This window comes from Myotis nattereri (genome assembly GCF_964212035.1).
Source record: "Myotis nattereri genome assembly, chromosome: 7".
In the NCBI taxonomy this organism is placed as follows: Eukaryota; Metazoa; Chordata; class Mammalia; order Chiroptera; family Vespertilionidae; genus Myotis; species Myotis nattereri.
This window is the reverse complement of record NC_138082.1, coordinates 85811106-85830450: the sequence shown is the minus strand read 5'-3', so window position 1 is coordinate 85830450 and position 19345 is coordinate 85811106. Positions and strand designations below refer to the sequence as shown.

At 47.1% G+C, this 19345-nt stretch overlaps 1 protein-coding gene across 1 annotated transcript in view; it reads right to left on the bottom strand.

Annotated features, from left to right (window-relative positions):
• Window positions 1-17523, bottom strand: part of RALB (RAS like proto-oncogene B) — a 39167-nt gene extending 21644 nt beyond the window's left edge. The window contains exon 1 of the mRNA XM_081095473.1: window positions 17313-17523. The gene's annotated coding sequence lies outside the window, so the exon portion shown is untranslated. The remainder of the gene's footprint in view (window positions 1-17312) is intronic.
• Window positions 17524-19345: the final 1822 nt, after the last annotated feature.

The window sequence follows — 19345 nt, the reverse complement described above, 5'->3', positions numbered from 1 at the left end:
TGTGTGAAGAAGTATCTATGGCAAAATTCCCTATCTTCAGGCTCAATGCTGTCCAACCACACTTCTACCACTGTCAAACAACAGGCGTATACTCCATACGCTTTTTTTATTTTTTGCCATAAATCACTAAAGCTTCTCTAAAATGCTCCCAACTCTCCTCCAAAATAAAAAAAGCAGAGGCCTACTTACAATCATAACACATTAAAAACAATTAATAGGCCATTTGGGCAAAAGTACATCTGGTAAAAATGAGTTTAAAAAAAGATTTCACTAGAGAACACAATTTTTTCCAAATAGGAAATTTAAGAGACTGTCTGCCCAGCATCCCTTTTCTAGAAACTGCTCCCCTCCGCCACCTTCATGGTTATCCCAGGAGAGGTGAGAGGTGAGGGGTGAGGGCAGTAAGACATGCCATGTCAGTATGGGAGAAACTGAGTGGTCCCAAGGGGGCACTGGACCCAAATCAGGTGTGGGCACCACAGAGAGGGCCAGGCCCCCGAAGGCTAAGCTGGGAGAGGGAGCCCCCAGGCAGAAGACAGACGGCCGCCGACTGCTGCGGCCTTCAGACAGCGCACGCCCCTTCGGAGAGGAGGGCAGCTCCCCGGCCCCAGCTCCTGGCTGGGATCTACCAGTGCCAGACTCTGATTTTTTCAGAGACGCCAGAAATTTGGATTTTTATGTGAAATCTCCCCTTTTAAAAGCTAATAACCAAATCAATTTCAGAAGCACAGATGGTAAACAAAGCATGTCTACAGGCCGCTCATTTTTACAGGTTGGCAGCTATGGCGTTTTCTTGGCCAAACAGTAAACGCTGAGCGACAGGGAGGAGGAGGGACAGCATCAGCACATGAGGAGAAACAACGAACAGTCTTGGCAGCACTCGGGTTGCAGGGTCCTCGGCCCCTCCGTGGCTGGGTTTTTATTTCTCCTCCGAGCCAATGACATACACTGCTATCCCCCGAAAGTCACCCTTTGTGGCATGAGCTCACTTACATCGAGTTTCTATCACTTCCAACCAAAGAGTCCAACTGACTGTACTTACGGCTTTGAAAGTATACATACAATTCAGTCCAGGGAGCCAGACCCAGGCAGGGCCTGGGGGAAAATATGACACAAAACACTTCCTTCTGAATGAATAAAGCTTGAACTCTACATATGGCCAAATCCACTAAAGGGGTTTTCAGAGAATGCAAATATTCTGCCCCCTTGTATGGTTAGGACTCTCATCCACAATGAAAGAAACCCCAACTGAAAATAGTTTAAGCAAAAAAAGTTACTTATTGGCTCACCTAACCACATGTCCCATAATAAAGCTTACGTCAGGCATAAATGATGTCTCCAGAACCCAATTTTCTCTCCCTATCACAGTCCCCAAGCCTCCAACCTCATGGCACCTACTCTTACACCTCCCAACCCAAGCCTTTCGCAATCAACATCGCAAACTTCAGTGTAACTCTCCCTAGAGCAGCGGTTCCCAACGTGGGGCACATGCCCCACAGGGTGGCAATTTGAGAATGAGTTATTAACAGTGAATTTTTGGCATTTCTTATGGTTCTAGGGTCCTCATATACAGTATATAAATATATATTGTGACACTTATGCATTTTAGTTCTCTATTATGTTTTGAAACTTTGTTATTTTTTCATATCACTTCATATTATTATTTTTTAACAATTTTTTTTAATATATTTTATTGACTTTTCACAGAGAGGAAGGGAGAGAGAGAGAAGGTTAGAAACATCCATGATCAGCTGCCTCCTGCACATCTCCCACTGGGGATGTGCCCGCAACCCAGGTATATGCCCTTGACCGGAATCGAACCTGGGACCTTTCAGTCCGCAGGCCGACGCTCTATCCACTGAGCCAAACCGGTTTCGGCAGTTTTTTAACAATTTCTGAGTGATTTCTTCCTCACTACTTCAACTGTCCTTTCGTTCTTTTATTTTTCTCTTTCATGGATGCCATGTTCTTTGGAAGCTTGTTTAGACCAAGTTAATGGCCTTTTAGGCTACCCCACATGAACAGGAGTTCACTTTGTAAATATTAAGAATTATATGGGGGGGGGGGGAAGATCGGGATTTCAGAGATGCTCAGGTGGGGCGTGGCCAAAAACAGGTTGGCAACCACTGCCCTAGGGCCTTCCTGGACCTCGGCACCTCGGAAAGGCCCTGCGCCCCAGCCGCCACTTCAGCCCTTCTGCTTCCTTCACGGCGGACCACTTGCAATTCCTTCCTTTCTCTGCTTTCACTTACTTCCACTCCACCTCCATGAGGCAGGCACCAGGTCCACCTTTTCCTTCCTGTAGGAATATTTCCCTTTATGATCATATGTATCATGCTGCAACCTAAATAACATGAATTCTACCCTAACTATGGTCATCATAGAATCTAGTATATAAATTTAACACTTGGATTCATCCATATCTTATTTCCATTACTCACGGTCAAAAGCATAAAAAGTTTAAGGCACTATATCTTATTTCAAAAGCAAAGTTTGATAGGTAGATAACATTAATTTTTGTTGTTCTTGTTATAAGTCCTCACCCAAGGATATTTTTTCCATTGATTTTTAGTGAGAGTGGGAGGGAGAGAGGGAGAGGGAGAGAGGGAGAGGGAGAGAGAGAAACATCGACGTGAGAGAGACACATCAATTGGTTGCCTCCCACATGTGCCCCAACCACAGCCAGGGATCAAACCTGCAACCCAAGTACATGCCCTTAACCAGGAATTGAACCCATGACCCTTTGATGCACGGGCCGACGTTCTAACCACTGAACACGCCAGCCAGGACTGATTTTTATTTTTTTTAGCTTTGAAAATTTGTCACTAAAGAATTTGAATCTCTTAATATTTATTACTTAAATCTTTATTTGAACTTACTGTGAGGTTATCAATACTAGTCATGACACAGGCCCTTAAAACAGAGATTACCAGACCATCAAGTAAAGTTACGTTTATTTATTAAACAAGTCTCAGAGAAAACAAAAAACTGTAGCCCTAGTGGTGAGGTATCTCAACACAATATGCAAAGTCCCCACAGTTTTACCAGAAAACTCTTTAAAAGTCAAAGCAACCTAGTTTTTATAAGAACCTATCACTTCCCCCACTGATTTAAATAAGGATTCTGACCAGCTGATGGCTATTCAATGGACAGATTTCACTGACCATCTCCTAAAGAGCACAGGCCCTCGCGTGGAGAGCCGACCCGGCCTGGCGAAGCGAGGGAACAGGGGGAAGTGGCGCGCAGCCCCTCAGCTCCTGCTGCGCGGCCACCCGAGAAGACTCTCCAACAGCTGGCCAACATCTCTAACAGACACGCGGCAGGCTGCTGCGGGACCTCTCTGTTTGGCACGTTGGTATATTTTCACTGCTTTTCACTGACTGGGGCATTCCCGTAATGAACGTCCAGGCAAGAAATACTTAAGTTATCCCAGTTCTCGGAGCTTCTCTCTCTGTACACTCAGCCTTCCCCACACACTAACTTAGAGGAGGAGCCTCCGTTATTCCCCTCTCGCAGCTGCTATTGCTGTTAGCTTCGGGGAACAGAATATTTTCATATCTCGTACAGGTGTGACTCCGTTTCCAGGCCTATTACAGTAAGGAAGCTGCATGATCCAGGCTCCTCCCAAGACAACGTAAGTCAGTGACGCTGTGCGCCTAAGGAAACCTGTTCGATAGTTCTGTTCCCTAAGGGACATTTCTTTATCTGTCCTCCCACCAAAAGAAGAGAAAAAAACAAATTAACAAACTCAAAAGACAGACAAAACCCAGAAAGCTCTGGAGTTGCTGATCGCAAGCACCCTGCTTCTGGTTGGTACCTCTAGGAGGATGCTACTCCTTCTGCCAGGGCTGCCCTGCCTCCCGACGAAGGGCCCCCGTCATGTCACACTCAGCCGGGTATTTCTCCCACCACCTTCCGAACCTCCCCAGCACAGCTGCCTCTCCCAGGCTCTCCCTCCAGGCCCAGGCCCACCAGTACACCTATGACGCTCTCAGGTGAAGCAGAACTTCCTCCGAGATGCGGCCTGTCTCTCCCACCACACTGGGAGCTGCCCATCCATCTTTAGTGCCCAATGTGCCTGGTACTTTGGAGGTGCCCAGTATATGCTGAATAGAAAACCCGAGTTCTCCATCTAGGCTGTGAGGCCACAAGAGACAGGTGACAACTGGTAAACTCTGAAAAGTTAATTCACTTTTATGATGACTTTCCTCAACTACAAGCAACAAGAAATGGTGCGAGGGGATTTGCAAGCTCTGATATCCTCAAATGTACAGTTTTTCTGCAGTGACGTCCTTTCCCACCAAGCCCTCCTCCTCAATGGATCTGGGGGTCTCACTGGCCCTAGAGAGCTCTACCAACTTATACCAACTCCAGTTCCTCCCACCTGCAAAGCAGCCTCGGACATTAGAGCTACTTCATCTCTCAACAGCTGAAGGCTGAATTTGGAACCAGCATACATGTCCCTGCTCCAAATTATTTATCCAAACAAAATCCTGCTTAGAGATGCACTACTATTTCTACTGTACTAGCATATCGCATGCACGCAAACAGAACTTGTATAACTTCAAGGGCACTTAACTCATTAATGGCAGGGCTAGGATCAGAACCCCAGCAGCCTGGCTCCAGAGTCCACACTCTGAGCCACAACACCAGGCTGCCCCCTTCGTGGACTGCAGTGGGGTGGAGAAGACCTTCAAACTTGGTGTGAAATACTGGAATTTCTATCAATGGATCAGAAAGCTTGTTACAGATTTTAAAAATGCACAGGCAACTAGAGCACAAGTTTCAAAGCAAAGACCTGAGAGGAAATGTGTAACAAAAGGCAGTTATTATGTACCCAGAATATGGAAACAGGAACTTGAATAGATATTGGTACACCCATGTTCACCACAGCATTACTCACAACAGTAGAAAGGCGGAAACAACCCAAGTGTCCATTGGTGATGAGCGGAGAACAAAATGTGGTATACCCATGCCATGGAACATTACTCGGTTTAAAAAGGAATGAAATGTTGACACATGCTCTAACATGAATGACTCCTGAAGACCTTATGCTAAGTGAAACAGCCAGACAGAAAGGGACAAATACCATGTGATCTCACCTATATGAGGTCATATAGTCAAATTCATAGAGATGGAAAGGAGAATAGTCATTGCCCAGGGCTAGAGGGAGGGGAGGATGTGGAGTTAGTGTTTAATGGGCACAGAGTTTCAGGATGAGATGATAAAAAATGTTTTGGAGGTGGAGAGTGACTGCAGAACAATGTGCATGTACTTAATGCCACTGAACTAACTGTATACTTATAAAGGGTAAATATGGTAAGTTTTGTTATGTATATTATAACAATGTTTTAAAGTAGCTATACACCAACTACAGTGTGGGACTCAGTGTCTGGAGTCTGCTCTCGGGACACCTTGGTTAAGCTGCTTTTCTCAGCCTCAGTCAGAGCTACCTGTATCCTCAGGGTTACTGTGGAGGAGAAACAAGAAAACACCCATCATACACCTGGCCCTGAGGAAGCACCTACTGCTTTGTGAACATCACGCTGATATTTAGAAAGTCCCGAGAAAGGAGCCGGAGCCCGGGCTCTGCTAACGAGGCAGGAGGGAGGGGCGGGCCGGGAGATTTCTCTGCCCTGACAGCCGGGGAGACCCCTTCCGAGCACCACACTAGAAGGCAGAGTCCTGGCTGCCGGGCCTCGTGCAGCCACTCGCTCGCTGGACTGACTGGCAGGTCACTTCGGCCCACGGGGCCTCGATTCCCCACCCAAAGGACAGGCACGCTTGCCCTGCCCGTCTCCCAGAGGACCCGGGAGGAACAAATGTGCTGCAAAGAACAAACTCACCTGAGTAAAGGTGGAGACCTCATTGGCTCTATTAAGATCCCATCTAAGAGCTAGAAGGGCACATGTAGGGACTGTACAACATGGAAGGTTTTTACAGGCAGAAAGCGGGTGGACAAGAAGTTAAAAGAGAGGATTATTCCAGCCAAGGTGACCTTCCCTTGGGGAAGGGTCATTCGACCCCCAAAGGGGTCGCGACCCACAGGTTGAGATCCGCTGCTCTAGCAGGTGACACAATTTCTATATAGCCCTGGTTATCTATACCAAGGCTTCTCAAACTTTAATGTAGATACAGACGGCCTGAGAATCTTGTTCAAATGCATATTCTGATTCAGTGGGTCAGGAGTGGAGCCCAAGATTGTGCACTGCCAGCCTGCCCCAAGACGCTCCTGCTGGCCCAGACCCCACTCGACAGCAAGGCCGACTCCTCCCCTGCTACTTCTAACCCGGCTTCCCACCCAGCGTAACTTCATGGACACTGGTCTGGTCAAACCGCCAATAAACTCTTAAGTGCCATTGACAACGCTTCTCTCTCCTTTTCCGTCTCCTCCCCTCCCCCTCCTCCTTTTAAAAAAGAGCATGTAGCAAGTGTGATCAAACTTTGCCTGGAAAGGTTAAGGCCCCTAGCAGGCCAATTCAAAGATCCCTCTGGGCATCTCCCTCCAGGTCTGCCTCTGTAGCACATTCCCCCACAGTGCCCTTCCTCCAGCAGCTCTTTCTCTGTATCGTCTGCCAGGTCTCTTCCTCCACCGGGCTTCTAACATCATATACCCCCACTCAGTGGTCTCATCCATACCAGCGATTTTATATGCAGCTCCCAAAGTTTTCAAATGCAGCCCAGGTCACTCTTCTGACCTCCAGACTCATTCCCGCCGCCTAATCGCCACCTCTCCCCACATGGGTTTCTGGCAAGAATCTCACACTTACCATTCCTATAGCAGAACTCTTGACTCTTCCCCCCCTTAAATATACACCTTCTCCACTAATCCTCATCCAGTAGTTACTAGAGTAACTAGTCACATAGGAGGCGTTACTAAAAGACAAGAACCTGGGAGTCATCTTTGATTCCCTTTGCCTCTAACCAAACTCAATTCATGACCAATTCTGAGGCAGGATAGTAAGACACTAGGAAAATTCCTTGGCAAGTGGAATGGGAAAACTGAGACAGTAGTTAAATGGCATAGCAATTTACAGCCAGACAATAAAGCATAAGATCTTACCTTCCCTAAGGAGGATACTTAGAGCAAATGGCTTACACATTCCAGACCCTGCAGCTGACATTCTTTGAAGGTGATACTGACCAGAGAATAACCCAGATACCATTATTTTGATGCATCAGCATATTAAAGGACACACCTGGTAAGCCAATGAATCTGAGATCCTCCCCTGAGATCTCCCCTAAAATTCCTGACTTTAGAAAACAGATAAAAACTCTTAAGACAAAGGGCCCAGGGCTCATACACCTGCGCCTCTCCCCCTTATTTCCTCAGGCATGTATCTTTGCTTTCTTTCTCCTAAGCTCTAAGGCAGTGGTTCTCAACCTTCCTAATGCCGCGACCCTTTAATACAGTTCCTCATGTTGTGGTGACCCCCAACCATAAAATTATTTGCGTTGCTACTTCATAACTGTAATTTTGCTACTGTTTTGAATCGTAATGTAAATATCTGATATGCAGGATGTATTTTCATTGTTACAAATTGAACATAATTAAAGCGTAGTGATTAATCACAAAAACAATATGTAATTATATATGTGTTTTCTGATGGTCTTAGGCGACCCCTGTGAAAGGGTCGTTCGACCCCCAAAGGGGTCACGACCCACAGGTTGAGAACCGCTGCTCTGAGTGTTCCCACTAGACTAAACCAGGGGTGTAGTGGGCAACAGGCAGTGGCAGCTTGTCCCATGTTAACCCCCTGAATCTGTCTCCAAGGGCCCTCCTTTTACCCCTGTAACTTGTTTCCTGAGTCCATGAAGCCCAGCTGGCTCACTTCTTCTGCCTCTGTGACTTTCTTCCTAAAGATCACTCCTGTTGCTGTGATCTTGCCTCTTCTATCTTAAGCCTTTCCTGTCTTACTGTGCAGCTTTAATAAACGTAGTGTCAAAATCACCTGGACTCGAATAGTGACATCCTTCCTGCACTCAGTCAATAATTCACACGTTCCAGACTATGCCGGGCATACCCACCTCGGTCCTAGTCCCTTTCCAGTGCAATTCTACTGATTCCATCTCCAAAACACTTTTTAAATCCATCTCCTCTGCTACACCTGAGTCCCAGCCACCAACCCGTGAACAGCCATAACTCCCTGACTGACTTCTCAGTGCCACGTCAGCTTCTCTTCCATCTGTCCTTCACAGAGCCCTGACTGTGAACTTTCTAAAAATGCAAATAAAAGTGTGCTGCTCTGGCCGGGGGCTCAGTGTTTGGAGCATCGTCCTATACACCAAAAGCTGTGGGTTCGATTCCCAGTCAGGGCACATACCTAGGTTGTGGGCTCAATCACGGATAGGGGAGGCCACCAATCGATGTTTCTCACATTGATGTTGATGTCTCTCTCTCTCTCTCTCTCTCTCTCTCTCTCTCTCTCTCTCTCCTCTCTCATCCATTTCCTCAGGTGAGGATTTTTTAAAAAGTGTGCTTAAAGCCTGTAAATGGCTCACCATGAGTAAAATCCAAACCCTCTATTCACCATGGCCTATAAAACCCTACACCAAGCATGTCAAACTCCAGGCCCGCGGGCCACATGCGGCCCACACTGAATATTTTTGTGCCCAGCCAATATAACAGCATGTAAGAAACGTTTTAATAAAAATTTTGTAACTTAATTTTTATAATATCCTGTTATACATAATGACTGACTACTATAATCGTGTTGCATTCATTTCCCTTACTAACCTTATGCGCCTTACGCACAGGCACACCATTTCTCTCCACTAATACCAGCAGCGAATATTCTAGCAGCCGAATGCCACGTCATTAGTCTTGTACCGACTTGTTTGGTGTACGCAACAGGAAATATTTCACTTTCAGAGAACAAGAAAAATAGGTTTATTTGCATTACGCTTATTAATAATCTGTGCAGTTATTCAGTGTCTGGTAAGTTAATGCTCAAGAAAAAAATATTAATTTTTATTAAAATGTTCTATTATTTTATGTTGATGATTACTTTTATTTCAGCCCTTTGTATCCAGCATGTCTCTATTGAAATAAACCTACATTCCTATGAAAATTGAAGCTTTCATTTTTTTGCGGCCCACATACACTTAAACCTTGCTTATTTGGCCCATGTGAGCCTTGAGTTGGACGTGCTTGCCGTACAGCGACCATTCTCTAGCCAGCTCTGTCTTCTTCCAGCTCCGTGGGTATGCCAAGTGAGCTGATCCCTTTCACGGGCTCTGTTCTCTTGCCTGTGGGAAGGCCTGAAGCAAGAGGAAGCAAGGTGCCATCAAGAAACTGAAAAAAGTTTTTGTGGTTGCCTGGAGCAGAAGAAAAAGGCAGAATATGGTATGAGATGAAACTAGAGGAAAGTAATGGCGAGGTCATTTACCGCCCAGTAAGTCCTGTAGTTTAGGGGTTTTAGACGTTTTACTGAGAGGATTGGAGAGCCACTGAAGTGTTTCAAGCAAATAAGTGGCATAATTAGGCTTGCATGTTGAGAAGACCATTCTAAATATAGTGTGAAAAACAGAGAGGCTTCGAGCAGATGTGGAAGATGCAGCAGGCCAGGCCAGAGGCAAGGGTGGCCCGGGGATGACAGCGGACAGGAAACCTACCTAGATTTTTACGCTATTTAGGAGGCTGCAATAGTGTGATTTATAAGAAATATATTTGATCTTGGGCCATAGTTCCTGGCTCGCAGCTCCCCAAACCCCTGGAACGCCCTGAGTGATGAGAGCAGTGGGAGCATCTCTGGTTCTAATACTTAGTGTCTCCTCCTCCCTGAGTTCCTGAAAAGGCCTGAGTCATAAAGGGGAGATGGTCTCATTATTCATAACAGGCCCCTTCCCACAACTGGGTTTGCTATGCTAGTGAGTGACGTTTGGAAAGCACCTAAGGGGGGCTGGTTGGCCCTTGAACTGGGGCTGGAACTTTCAGCCCCACCCGATTCCTGGGGAGCAGGAGGCTGAATCAGTCACCAGCGGCCAATGATTCCTTCAGGCAGGACTGTGCACCCAGGAGCTTCGGAAAGTTTGCAGGCTGGGGACCCAGATCGCTTCCTCGGGCCGCCACCTGGGCCCAGCTCCTCAAGGACGAAGCCCCTTTTTGGGAACCTCACCCTATGCATCTCTTCTTCTGGCTGTTGACTCGTGTCCCTTAATATCCTTTGCCATAAATCGGTAATCTAGTGAGTAAACCAGTCTCCTGACTTCTGTGAGCTGCTCTAGCAAATTAATGGAACCCAAGGAAGAAGCTGTGAGAACCTCTGATTTATAGCCAGTCATGGGTCAGGAAGTTCATGTAACAACCTGAGCTGGAGACCGGCATCTGAGATCCAAGGAAGGGGTCATGGGAACCTCCAATCAGCAGCCAGTTGGTCAAAAGCACGGTAACAACCTGAGATTCCTAGTATAACTGGTATCTGAAGTGGAGGGCAGTCTTATGGGGCTGAGCCCTTAGCCTGCAGAATACGACGATGTCTCCGGATAGACAGTGTCAGGATTGAGTTTAATTGTAGACACCCCGCTGGTGTCTGAGAATTACTTGGTGGTGTGGAGAATCCCACCCCATATATAAACACATATCACATTGAAATTGAATATAAAACCCTTTTCGAAGTTTTAAAAAATGTGGCAGAACTTACTAAATATAATTTGAGATTTTTTTTTAAAGGTTTACTATGCAAATAGAAGCACATTAGCTAAAACCCTCTCCTAATAACAGGATCAACTAGTCTACAATAAATGACTGTCCATCAACCCTTTCCTGGTTTTTTTAGGGGGCAGGGGGGAGGAAGGAAGGGGATGAGGGGAGAGGAAGGATGAAAGAAAAGAAAGATATGAGATCATAAATTAGGGCAGTGAATGGGAAAAGGGCCACAAACCGGAAGAAAGGAAATCAATTTTGCTGACGTTTCAAGTCTTCAACTGGGTCAGGATGAACAAAAATGATTCTCAGACTTTATTATCTGATGTTACAGTTTAACATCATTTATGAGCTCTTGTTATAAACATGCTGGATTCAAAGGCTATTTGTTACATGAAAATATTAGACCCACAGCATTTTTAGAGATGGAAGAGACTGAGAGGTCATTTAATGAGGCTTCAGGCTCAGGGTTCCTAAACTCTTCTTTCTACCTACAGACACTTCAGCAAGAGTTCATCTAGAAGCTGAAAGAATGAAGCCCTTCTATCCATGTGGATAATTAAAATGTATCAGGGTTTCAAAAGAGAAATTAAGAATTGCTAAGCAAATAAATATTTACTGTCCAAAGATTTAAAATAACGGGGGGGGGGGGGGTTGATTTAGGTACACCAAGATTTTTTTCAGTCACTTTGCCAGTGAGTTTTATTTTTCAAAAATACACAAATGGCCCAGCCAGCATGGCTCAGTGGTTGAGCATCAACCTATGAACCAGGAGGTCACAGTTCGATTCCCAGTCGGGCACATGCCCGGGCTGCAGGCTCCAACCCCAGTGTGGGGTGTGCAGGAGGCAACCAATCAATGATTCTCTCTCATCATGATATTTCTGTCTCTCTCTCCCTCTCCTTTCCTCTCTGAAATCAATAAAAATATATTTTTTTAAATACACAGATGCACAGATGATTAATGACTAAGTTTAAGCTGCTCATCAAGGAGATCATTGTGGCAATAATTTTTTACCAATTTGTTTTAGGATTTAAAAAAAAACTCAGCTGCTCCAAGATTTAAATTTCTAATTTCCTAACTTACTGCATATTTGGCTAATTAATTCTACCATCTGACAGTGAAGAACCAGAGAAATAACAAAGTTTCCTGTGTAAAATTAAAAGTTTCTAGAATAGTAAAAATTCCAGCTGTATTTTCATCTCCTACAGTACATACTTTAATAAGCTTATGAAACAAAGATTTTCTCAATAATATCTGGTCTAAACAACCTTAAAAAAAGAAATTGTGGGAGCGAGCATCCAAGAATGCCAGTGGTCCTCAGGCTCCCCTCCCACACTGTACCAGGTTTGGTCTACGTGCCAGTAAAAGTTATGTTACGTCAACTTCCAAGATTAGATACCAAGAGACAGAAGTTTATATCTTGATTATCCTCTCTCTCCCTTTCTCACTCTCTTGCTCGCGCGCTCTCTCTCTCTCTCTCTCTCTCTCTCGCTCTCTCGCTCTCTCGCTCTTTGATCACTTGCTCTGGGGAAAAAGTTAGCTGCCATGTTGTAGAGCAAGCATGTCAAACTCAAAGTCTAACACGGGCCAAATAAGCAAGGTTTAAGTTTATGTGGCCGCAAAAAAACAAAAGCTTCAATTTTCATAGAAATGTAGGTATATTTTGATAGAGACATGCTGAATACAAAGGGCTGAAATAAATGAGTCATCGTTAACATAAAATAATAGAACATTTTAATAAAAATTAATATTTTTTCTTGAACATTAACTTACCAGACACTAACTGCACAATAAGAATAACGTAAGTAAACCTATTTTTCTTGTTCTCCAAAAGCAAAATATTTCCTGTTGGTACACCAAATAAGTCAGTACAAGACTACAGTGGGGCCTTGACTTAACAGTGTCCCAACTAACAAGTTTTTCCGAGATACCAGCTGCTGATTTTTTGCTTTGAGTTGACAGAGTAATTTGAGTTAACGAGCTCCTTAACGAGCTCCATCAGGGAAATGAATTAAACTCGTAAGTCAAGGCCCCACTGTAATGACATGGCAATCAGCTGCTAAAATATTCGCTGCTAGTATTAGTGGAGAGAAATGGTGCATCTGCGCATAAGGCGCATAAGAGAAATGAATGCAACACGATTATAGTAATCGATCATTAGCAAACATTGTAGTTCATTATTAATAATTATGTATAATGGAGAGCATTATGTTAAGCGAAATAAATCAGTCAGGGAAAGATAAATATCACATGATCTCACTCATTTGTGGAATATAATGAACAACATAAACTGATGAACAAAAACAGATCCAGAGACAGAAGCATCGATCAGACCGTCAAACCTCAGAGGGAAGGCAAGGGAGGGTGAGGGGAAGGGGGAGAGATCAACCAAAGGACTTGTATGTATGCATATAAGCCCAACCAATGGACACTGACACTAGGAGGGTGAGGGCATGAGCAGAGAGGGGGGGATGGAGGAAGAGATGTGTGTGGGGGCAATAAGGGGATAAGGACACATATGTAATACCTTAATCAATAAAGAAAATATATAATTTTTTTTAAAAAGAGTTCAATTTCACCAAAAAATAAAAAAATAATTATGTATAACAGGATATTGTAAAAAACTTACAAAATTTTTATTAAAACGTTTCTTACATACCGATATTTTGGCTAGGCTGCAAAAACATTCGTTGTGGGCCGCGAGTTTGACATGCTTGTTGTGGAGAGTCCTGGGGAGAGGCCCAACGGTGAGGAACTGAGGCCTCCGGCAGAGAGCCATGTGAGTGAGCCGCCTTGGAAGCCGATTCTCCAACCGTCAAATCTTCAGATGGCTCCAACCTCTAGAGGAGTGGTTCTCAGCCTTGGCTGCACATTAAAATCACCTGGGAATCTTTTAAAAATCCTGATTTCTGGGCCTCATCCTCCGGAAATTGTTTCTTCGTTACTAATGTTGTGGCCTCACCTCATAACAAAGAAACAGAATTTCCGGAGGGTGAGGCCCAGAACTCAGGATTTTAAAAAGATTCCCAGCTGATTCTAATGTGCAGCCAAGGTTGAGAACCACTGCTCTAGAGAGACCCTGAGCAGAAGCATCCAACCAAGCCCTCCCAGATTGCAGAACTTCAGAAACTGTGAGATAATAAATGTCTGTTGTTTTAAGCTACAAAGTTTGGGATAATTTATGACACAGTAATAGAAGATTCATTCAAAAGACAAACTTTAAAGCTGCGGTTCTCAACCTGTGGGTCGCGACCCCTTTGGCGGTCAAATGACCCTTTCACAGGGCTCGCCTAAGACCATCCTGCATATCAGATATTTACATTACGATTCATAACACTAGCGACATTACAGTTATGAAGTAGCAACGAAAATAATTTTATGGTTGGGTCACAACATGAGGAACTGTATTTAAAGGGCCAGAAGGTTGAGAACCACTGCTTTAAAGGATCAAACAACTATCTCCTTTAACTCATGCCCTATGCTACGCAGAAGTACCTAACTATTTTAATTTGGGTCAGACCTTAGTATTTTCTCTGTCAATTCCTAATCTAGTGGACCTAAAAGATGCTATATATAAGTTGCCCACAAAACAATAACAAAAGCAACAATTACAATAATATATTAGTAATTAATTAATAGCACCTTTTGCTGAACTTAGATTTCAATGACTAAAAAAGCAAGAAATCCTTGAAGATTTCTCTACCACAATAATAGCAATCACTCAGGAAACTTACAACCAGTTACTCTTTTTAAAAGTAACAAACTTGGACTTGAGGCCCGGCTGGCATTTTGTAGTTGCTGTAGTAACCACATACTTGGTGGTTTTGATACTCAGCTTCCACTCTCACCCAACCAAAAGCTCGTACACCCTCTGGCCTACTGGCCCCTCTACTTTCAAAACACCTGAGAACATACACACATACACCCATACTTGTATTCCTAGGTTCCAAAAGAACTGAAGAGCTAAAGGGGATGGCTCAAGGTCAAATATTGTCTCCAAGGCCAGATATTTAGCTGGGATTGGTTAGATCTGTGGGTCTGTGCCAAGCAGAGAGCTGATGCTCAATAAACTTCAGCTCCCCTCTTCCTCCTTCCGCACCCCATCCCCCTCCACCTGGGTTCCATTTTCTCTAGTACTCTGGCTTTCTGATTCAAACTTCTCAGCCACATGAATTCACTTTAAAAAAAAAAAAAGACAAATCCAGGTGTCTTGCATATCTAAGAGCAGGAGCTGTTTATTTAGAACAGTGGTTCTCAACCTTGGCTGCACATTAGAATCACCTGGGAATCTTTTTTAAATCCTGATTTCTGGGCCTCGTCCTCCGGAAATTCTGTTTCTTTGTTACTAATGTTGTGGCCCCATCTCATAACAAAGAAACAATTTCCGGAGGATGAGGCCCAGAGATCAGGATTTTTAAAAGATTCCAGGTGATTCTAATGTGCAGCCAAGGTTGAGAACCACTGGTTTAGAAGTATTTGGAGCCAGTGAAAAGTGGGACTCGTGCACATCTTGAGACAAATACACTGGAAATGTCAGAAGAGTTCACCAAGATCTCTTCCAACACAGTAGTTAGTTGTAGGTTGTTATATTGTCTCCTAATTTAGCTTTCGGAAAAGGTGGCCAAATGGCGTTCCCAAATTCGATATACAAAAAGATGTGAGGGGCTGGGTGATGTGGCACAAAGGATGATCTCAACTCTGGTTTAAAAATTTCCAGTCTCAAGCCATCTTCAGCGGAGGCAAGAGCCGTGAAGAATTACGGCAAGGATTTAAACCTTTCTCACTTCTTCCACCTTCTCCCAAGCCCCGTTTAGATCCCGTTCTTGCTTTCCTATCTTCATGTGTCTGGGTCCCATATTCCCAAAAGATACCTAGTAATTTATATTCCCACTTATTTCCACATGAAATCCCGAGAAAGATTCTACTCCTCAGGCATAGGGCACCCTTGCTGAGGTCTCACATAACAGTACCCACTTTCCAAAGATAAATAAAGTGAACAGAAAGAGAAGGAAGAGCCCAGTTGTGGTCAGAAGAAAGTAGACGAGCTGACGGGACTAAAACCACACACACGAGATGTAGTACATCGCTGGCCTTACTCCCATCCCACCCCCACTCCCCAAACTCCTGCAACAGTCCTGACTTCATTGAACCCTGACAAGTGGGACAACTATTACCACCTTTTTACAGCGGTGGACTCCGCTGAAAGCCATACTCACGCTCACACCACTCACCAAGTTTCAGAACCAGCACCAAACCTAGGCCTTCACACCCTGCCCTCCAATTCTTCCCAACAGTCAATGCTGCCGCTCACAGCCATCCCGTTTCTGGGCTCTGATATTCTAATTCTGCTGCTCCAGACCTGCTCTTAACCTGCTGCGCGCTTTGACATCCAAGAATCTTGCTGCTCGGCTTAGAACGCGGCTCACTTACGCATCTAAAAGATACCCTGTCCTCTCTGATAGATCACCCGTGCCCACCGCCCACGCCCAAAACTTAAAATGAGGTTAGGAAACCAGGACAGAGTAGCAAGTTCAGCTCCACAGGGGCTGAAATCAAGGCACAGATGACTCAAATCCATCAGTCAAGCCTCTTCCACCGGCAATTCTAAGTCCGCCAAACACAGCTTCTCCCGAGGGCTATCCTGATAGCAACATCCCAGCTACAGCGTTTCCCGGATTCACCTGAAATTCGCACAGGAAGGACGCCGCTCCAGCCAGCAGCCTGGGCGGCTACCTCGGCCACCAGCAGTCCCGGACCAGGCAGGCGGACGGACTCACAGACCCACCGCAGTCCCGGCCCAGGCAGGCGGACGGACTCACAGACCCACCCGCAGTCCCGGACCGGGCAGGCAGACGGACTCACAGACCCACCCGCAGTCCCGGACCGGGCAGGCGGATGGACTCACAGACCCACCCGCAGTCCCGGACCGGGCAGGCGGATGGACTCACAGACCCACCCGCAGTCCCGGACCGGGCAGGCGGATGGACTCACAGACCCACCCGCAGTCCCGCACCAGGCAGGCGGATGGACTCACAGACCCACCCGAGCGCAGGAGCGGGTGCTCAGTCCGCGGTGCTCCTTCCTATCGGAGGCCAGGTTCCGAGCCAGCCCCCATCAGAAAGAAACTAAGGGGGCGGGGGAGGGGGGGGGGCAAAGAAACAGCTTCACGCTCATTTTCAAGGCAGGACCAAAATCAGACCAAGCAACTTCTGGAGCGTGGCCCCTGCTGAGTCCAAGTGGAAGTTCTGAAGACGCTTACAAGTTTTTGCAACACTTTAGCTCTTCCCCTGCCCACGGCGGCAACCCCGGGACTGAGGAAGTGGACGTCCTCGGGCTGGAGGCCCCGAAGGGCAGGAAGTGGAGGCAGAGGCCATTTGTGGGAAAGAGAAGGAGCGGCGAAAAGCGAGAGGCCGGGGCGCCGCCCCCATCGCCTCTGCTCCGAGCCGGGCTAGGCGGCCCGCAGGCTTTCTCCGCGGATCTGCCTGGGCCACGGCTCCCGCGGCGCCCTCCGCGGGCCTCGAGCGCGACGTGTCCGACCGCCCGCACAGCCCTGCGCGGGGAGCGCGGGGGCAAGAGGCCACCGAGCGCCGGGCGGCGCACCCCACTTCCTCAGCCCGCGCCCCAGACCGCCCCGCGGGGGTCCCGCCGGGCCGAGCAGTCTCACCTGGGACACGTCCGGCGCCGCCTCGGCCGTGCGCGACCCGCACGCCGCTCTTAAGCCCGCCCCGCCCTCTCCTGGGCCTCCTCCCCGGCCGGACCCCAGCAGTCCCCAGCCGATTTGTCATTGAGCTGCCGGGTCGCTTCCCCACCCCTGAGCGCGCCCCCGGCGTCGCCCCGGCAACCCCGCCTCTCGGGAGCGCGCCCTCCCTTCCGCCCCCACTCCTGGAGACCACGCCCACTGGGCGCCTATTAGCCAATCTGAAGAGGATCTGCCAGCCTCGGGAGGCTGAGGGCGACGCTTGGCCAATGATGAGCCGCCTCAGGCGGGAGGGGCGGGCTCGGCACGCCGGCCCCGCCCCCTCCATTTCCTCCTCTGGTCGCCGTGCGCGCTGCACGTGACCGATGCTGCAGTGGAGAGTGTGGACCTGGTCTGGGGTGCGGGCGTGGGCGGGCGGAGGGTGCCCCCCTAGTGGACTGAGGTGAGGGCAAGGCCAAAGTAGTGGAAAGCAAAAGGGAAGGGCAGACCCGAGGCAGAAAACCAAGGGAAGTTACAATGCGGCGCGCGGGTGTCGGAGGGTCCCCGCGGCTGTGGGGGCGGGGGGCAAGGCGGGGGAGGGAGGGTCCCCTAAGAAGGGACCTCCGCCAGCCGCCACCACTCGCTTGGTTGATGAGACGTCCCTTTAGCAGTAATGGAGTTGCTTGACCAATTCCTGAAGGTACTTGACCCAGGTCACAAGTTAAGAATCCGAACCCCAGCCCTGGCCTTGGTGCAGGAAGTGCAGTGGGAAAGCTCTGGCCACAGGGTTTTCTCCCACAACCTGCCCCTGTCATCGTCCTGCAAAGCCCGGGAAATTGCAACTTTCTATCCAATAGGGCCTCCCCTCGGGTTGATTTTCGCAACTCCCCGCCCCTTCCTAGAGCTGAACCCTCCCCCCACCGCCTCCACAGGATCTGTGACCCCGCTGACCCCTGCAGAAACCTCAGGGCACAACACATTGTATTGCCGTTAATTGTTTAAATATCCGCCTGCATAATCTCCAGGGAAGGAAACGAGTGCTTGTTCAATTTGATATCCGCAGCAGCTGGCACCATGTAATTCTTTCGTTGTTGGTAATTATACATTAGGTTGCAGGTGTATTATATGAGAAGCTTTGTGCCTTGATTAGATTGTTACCTATGAGCGGCTGACAGAGCCAGGCCCTCCACCAACAGCTGTATCAAAAAGCACAGATGTTTGCCCTGGCCGGTTTGGCTCAGGGGTTACAGCCGTGGGAAAAATATGGCCCGCGGGCCGGATCTGGCCCGTTTGAAATGAATAAAACTAAAAAGAATAAAACTAAAAAAAAAAAAAAAAAGACCGTACCCTTTTATGTAATGATGTTTCCTTTGAATTTATATTAGTTCACACAAACACTCCTTCCATGCTTTTGTTCCGGCCCTCCCGTCCAGTTTAAGAACCCATTGTGGCCCTCGAGTCAAAAAGTTTGCCCACCCCTGGACCGTTAGAAAGTCAGCCCCCGGACTGACGGGTGGAGGATTCGATTCCCGTCAAGGTCAGGTATCTCCGTTGCAGGCCCGATCCCCAGCCTGGTCCGGGTACATGCAGGAGGCAGCCAGTCCCTGTGTCTCATAGAAATGTTTCCTTCTGTCTCTACTCCTCCCTTCCACTCTCTATAAAACTCAATGGGAAAAAAATATCCTCAGGTGAGGATTGGGAAAAAAAAAAAAAAAAAGCACATAGGCTTAGGCTTAAGTAACAGGCTTAACCAAAAACATGTAACCAGAAGAAAGCAAGTATTCGGTTTTTACCCTTTTCATATATATTGAAGACTTCTATGGCATGCTAATGATATGGCAGAAACTCCACCAGGTACTATAAGGGAGAAGGGTAGGAGCCTTCTCAAAAAGGAAGCTGTCTGGTATTTATAACCTAGAAAAGAAAACAGACCCAAGCCGTCTCCTGAGGAGTAAGGACTAGGTGCACAGGCTTGGACTCGGGAAGCATGGGTCAAAGGAGGCTCTGCCGTATAACTAGCA